This window comes from Dicentrarchus labrax, unplaced genomic scaffold (assembly GCF_905237075.1).
Source record: "Dicentrarchus labrax unplaced genomic scaffold, dlabrax2021, whole genome shotgun sequence".
NCBI classification, from domain to species: Eukaryota; Metazoa; Chordata; class Actinopteri; family Moronidae; genus Dicentrarchus; species Dicentrarchus labrax.
Window position 1 is genome coordinate 15,905,245 of NW_026136708.1, and position 6,234 is coordinate 15,911,478.

The following is a 6,234-nucleotide window of genomic DNA, read 5'->3' on the forward strand; positions in this document are numbered from 1 at the left end:
GTGACCTACCAGGGCACTGTGAGTGCTCTTACAGGTTTAATCTGCGGTTTGTTTTAGAGAAGAGGAGACCTGAGTGGATAATTCGGCTCCAGTAAAAACCTCTGGTAAATTTGGATCTTTTGGTTTTCAGAGGAACACATTCAGCTAACATTAGCAGCAGCTCGGCTAGCAGGCTGTCTGGGGCTTTGTTTGTCATCTGAGCAGCATCAGAGGAGCATCAGTTCATAATGATCAAACAGCAGAAGTTAGGACACTACACTAAACATTACTGGCCCATTTTTGGGTGAACTAAATATGCAAGAGTTATCTTACATAGCACAGTGCGTTAATCCTTTGTGGGACAGGCATCAGTTAGTATACCCACTTCTCCAGGCACCACGAGCACTGATTAATACATTTACAAATAGTATGCTTGGAACAATGATGTGTCTGTTTTTTCAGACACACATTATTAAAATATAATTTCCACATTAAAACCCTTAAATCATCTTCTACCTTATTAAAATGTCCAGAATCTATGAATATGCACAAGTCTTCACTGTAAAGTCCATTCTCCGTGTATGTGTGCGCTGGTGGCTTTAAGTTTCTACATCACCCTTTAATAAGTTTCAAACTGAACCAGGATGGATATTTGTGATGTCACAAATCATGCTTGTAGGTCCCACCCCGTAAAATCTGCTTTTGAACGGAGCACAGAGAAACTTTCCACATTCAGCAGATGAATTTGGAAACATCCTTTGAGTGTCAGACTCTGCACATACATCATCCTGCACAGTGAAGGTCAAACATCAAACTGTAGGAACAAGAAGAAAAACTGATTTTTGAATGGAGGAGGAAGTAAAAGTTAAAAGTAAAAGTACCTATACCACACTGTGGGAATACTCTACTACAAGTAAAGGTCTTGCCTTTAAAACCTTACTTAATTATTATCAGGCAGTAAAATGATGACTGTCAGTGTTTTACTATTGTATATTTGGATTAATATTACTGCTGCATTAAAGGTCCAGTGTGCAGGATTTAATGGTGTCTAGGGTTGTCTCAACTTCCTCACTTTACCCTCCCCTTCCAAACCAGCTGCTGTTCTGTAAGAACCACATATCTCTAAAAAGTAACAAAAAATAAACAGCTAATTTCCAGGTAATCCAAGATGGTTTTTAAATAGTCAATTTATTTATCTTTCTGTTTATCAGAAAACATTCAGGAACTGTAGAGTAATCTGTAAATGTAGTGCAGTAAAAACTACAATATTTGCCTCTGAGATATAGTGGAATAAAGCATAAAGTTGTAAATTACCTTTTTAGTACTTGAGTAAATTTACTTAGTTACATTCCACTGCCATAGCACAGTCTTGGATTATGATTATTAATTATTGTTACTGATGCACTGAAGTATTTGAATGTTGTGGCAGATAGGAGAAAAATTTAAGTACTTTATAAACCATTTGGAAGTTTAATATTGTAACAATGCATCATAATTTTGGCGGTAAAACTTAATCTGTCAGATAAATATAGTGGAATAAACAATACAACATTTTTTTGCTGAAATGTGATGGAATAAACGTTTACTGTTTCAGAAACTGGAAAACTCAAATATTTAAGGACAGTACTTGAGTAAACGTACTTAGTCCTATTTCATTCACAGTCTCATATGAAGGATCACACCAGTGTTTGTGCAAAGCTGTGTGCACAAACTGTGTCGGCAAATGAGCCTGAATGCTACAAATGAATGAACTAGAGCTGAAACAATTAGTTGATTCATCAATTAGTCGATTGACAGAAATGTTCCAGTTTCTCAAATCTGAGGATTTGCTGCTGTGTTTTATATAACTGTAAACTGAATTAAAACATTTTGAGGTGTCACCTTGAACATTTATCCCAGACTATAACGACTGACCAAACAGACGTTTAACTAACTGTAACTCCCTAAAGAGTATCACATAGCAGGGTGTTCAGAGGCTGTAACATAAAATTGTTTGCTATTTTGGGGGGAAATCATGTACATTCCTATGAGACTATGTAGACTAGGGCAGCCTTTTTTTGGTGACCACTGAGCTACTTCAGCAGAGCAGCTGGGGGTAAAAAGCCCGTTATTCATTCACATTCACTGCTGTCAGAGGGGTTGGTTTTTTTTTTCAAATGAAAGGAAACTTCTCCATTTATGAGCGATGCTCTCAACATGACTCACCACAAAACTTCTACAGAATCCAGCTGTTACTTTGGCTCCAAGAAAAACTCAAATGTCTGCTCTTTGACCTTTTTCTTTCCCCTGCGCAACAAGGCAATACCAGAAGATTTCTTTCAAACTTAAGAGTATATAAACCGCATATGAAACTTTCCAACCTTGTTAAAATATTGCCTGTTTACATTGACTGGACGTTTAGTAGCATGAGTGGCATGTGTGTCTGGAGTGGATTTAATGTGTTTAAGCTGAGAGAGAAACACATGATGATGATGATTTGATGCAGAGAGACAAAATGTCAAGTGAAAGTCTAACTGGGGCCAAATTTGATGACCTCCAGTGTCACTGGTTTCCAGTCGGTGGTTCCCTGATGTGTTGTACGTCAGTGGGAGACGGCTCTACTTGGCGAGGACGCTATAAGAGGTCAAGGCAATCCCGATCATATTTCATCGCTTTTTTATTCCTTAATTATTGCTGATCTTCAAAAAACATCCTCTCTGTCTAAGATATATCTACAGTATAACCGCACCTCTACCAACCTGCAATAGACGATGTCATCTGTACTGCACCTCACCTGCTTTATCATTAACTGATAGATCCTGGACAATCTTAAGTTCCACACTGTGAGCTGGGCCCAAAATAGCTCTGGCTTCAGTAACCAGGTCAGTCAAGTCAACCGTGACTGAGCCTGCATAAATCCTCCCTTCACAAACTGAAGTGCTGCATGCCTCGGCCCGATCAATACGTCAATTAATCCATCACACTTTGATCCAAAATGTGACCTTTCAAAAAATCCTCTTTGGAAGGTAAAGAACAAAGACGTTTAATACATGGCATCTATACCATTTTCATGTCTACAAAGGCTTTTTAATGTACAGTGCACTGTATGAAAAATCATGTCTTTATGAATGAAAGGTTACAGTGGTATTGTATAATAAAACATTAAATGATTTGGTTGCCGGTTGACACACATTTTACAAACATCACAGACAGTAAACACGCATGATTAAATGACTACTTTGTCAACATATTCCACAGAAAGACAAAAAAAACAACCATGTATTAGTCCATCTCTCAATATTTTCTAACTTATGCAGCCTTTCTGTGGCTCCTAGTCCCAAGCCAATTGGTTCCTACTGAAGACATACATCTTTAAAAACAGGACAGAATATATATACTTTAATTTTTAAAAAGGCTCAGTAATTTTCTCGTCAGTGTAGGTATTAACAAATGTTACTGAAACAGGAGTAAAAAGTACATTTGTTGGGGACTACTTTCAGCTGAGGATTAATACACATTTGGTGGTGGGAGAGTGTATGTAGGATAAACTTAAAAACAAGAGAAGCTCACAATGGAGCTCTATGACACAGAGGAATAAGATATAACAGACTAGAAAAACAGATAATGCTTGTTAGTAAAGTCAATTCATTGTTAGTTATGGTCTTTCAAAAGGATTTGTTGACAATAAGAAAAATATATAAATATCACTCCATCCTACTTTTAAAGGACCAGTGTGTAGGATTTAGTGGCATCTAGTGACAAAGTTGCAAATTGCAACTAACTGAACACCTCTCGCGTCGGTATTTGACAACCTGGGAATGAGAGTGGACTGAAAAGTGTGTAGGAGAAACTCGCCAGCAATGCAAACGGCCATATCTAGAGCCAGTGTTTGGTTTGACCATTCTGGGCTACTGTAGAAATATGGCGGTCCAACAAGATAAAACTGACTCAATCTAAAGTAAAAAAACATAACGATTCCTTTATTCAGGTGATTATACACTAATGAAAACATACCTATGAATATTATTTTCCATTTCTACCAGTAGATCCTTATAAATGTTACACACTGGACCTTTAATTGTTACAGTTGCAACCCGTTAACGGAGGTGACAGGTATTGAAGTTATGAGAGCCGCCCTGCGATGCCAAGGTGGTAAAAGGCAAATGAGAAACCACTTGACAAGCTGACAGACCAACAGAAACAAAAACAAATGTGTTTAATATGCTGCTTTGTTTTGTGCGTGGTATTTATCTCTCAGGTTGGGTCTCAGCTGTAGCGTTCTGCAAACCTGGAGGGCTTCAGCTGCAGGCCGCTCAGCTCCCTGCGTACCCTCCACTGCGTAATCACCAATACATCCTCATGAGGCCGAGCACTTCCTGCAGCCACTGACCCATCAGACAAAATTTTCCGGTGGCAAGTTCTGACCCCCGGCGGTTTGAGTAGGGGATCGAGCCTGGACCCTCATTACTGCAATTTTGGAGAGGCTGCAAAGTCCACACTGCAGTCAGAGCTTTGATGTACTTTGAACCTCGTGGGTGTTCAGAATGAAAAACCTCCAAAAAGTACACTGCTGCATAACTAAAGTTAAAACTTGTGAGGATCCTCTGAGCAAAAATAATAAATAACTAGGTTAGATTTTGACTTTATTGTTGTTTTATTTATACTCTGGTGCTTTAAAATAGGCGTCTGAAAACCAAATATAAATTTTTAATGACTCAACTGAGAGCAAATCTCCAGACTGCACGCTGTAAATTGTACAACACTGCAAAATGGCATTTACTAATTGCAAAACTAAATGCCTGTGCAATATTTATTTGATCTCTAGAGCTAAGTCAAGTAAACAGAAAAACCCAGCAGACATAATAAGTGTCAAAGTGTATTTGCTGTGCTTCTCTAAACTGTGATTTATCTGTGATTCATCCCCTCTCACATGAACAGGCCTTCGGTTTGATGACATACTCTTTGAAATGTGTCCTCTGTGATATGCAGAGACACTCAGATAATAAGGCACTCAGCTGAAAGTTTAGGAGGAGAATGGATGCAGGCAGGTCACCAGGCACCAACGTGTGACTCTAACTGTGTGACCTCGCAGCAAAGTTAGCAAACCTTATCTTTACTTTACATGACATTTCCCTCCTGGTTTGTGACAGATGCTGTGGGTCAAAACACATTAACATTACATCAACGTGGCATCATTAACCCCCCCATCTTCTCAGTGCATTGTGTCTTCTTTAAGTAAACATATTAGTATTAGTAGTATTTCTGTACATTTTATGCCTTTATTACACAGCTGAGAGTAGACAGGAAATGAGGGGAGAGGGAGATGAGGAATGACATGAAACAAAGGTCCCCAGCTGGAAGTAAACTGGGGTCACTAGGATGCCCACGCAAATAAACATACTGATAATGTATTCAGTAACATGTGGGTTTGAAATTATCCATCGCATAACAGAAAAGTAGCTGACAAGAGTTTTGATAATCTTTTAAACAAAAATGCCAAATATTCACCGGTTGCAGTTTTGATTTTCTTAGGGGTTTTATATAAGTCACATAGGGCTCAAAATGCACGGTGTTTTCACTATTTTATAGACTAAATCATTATTCGATTAATTACACAATCTGTAAACACATTAATGTTTTAAGAAAATATGAATTTCTAGCCTTAGTAATCCGGGGCAGATCTAGAGAAATATTCATGTTGTGGCCAGAGGGTGGCATGGAGACTTTCAGAGGTGAAAGAAAAATAGATTAAATCTTGAACAATTACATGTATGAATATTTGCTTGGAAAAGCCCCTGAATTAAGATATTTATAAAATGATTTTCATATTCTTATTTTTATATTAAACCAATGAATAGAAATGTATAAAGGTGGCATCAATAAATTGTTTGATTTCTAAATCTTCAGACATTTTTCCTAATATGCCTCACATGTTAAATTTGATTGAACTTAAGACTATATCTGAATCTAAAATATGGTCATAACAGATCTTTAAATTATCTGTTCATTTCCTTTTTTTAATTAATCTAAATTAACAAACTGGGCTGGCAAGGCATTTTTTAGGGGGGCCACCTCCAATGTCACCCCTCTAGATCCGCCCCTGCTAGTTATATGACCCAGATAAGAGTGTTTTCTGTTGATATCCTAATTTTGTGCATATTCTCATCATTAAATTAACAAAACAGACTGACACACAGTGAACCTGGGGGTTTCAGAGCCCCTGAAGGTCTTGAGTCCTGGGACAGCTGCCAGTTTTGCCCACTGGATAATCCAACC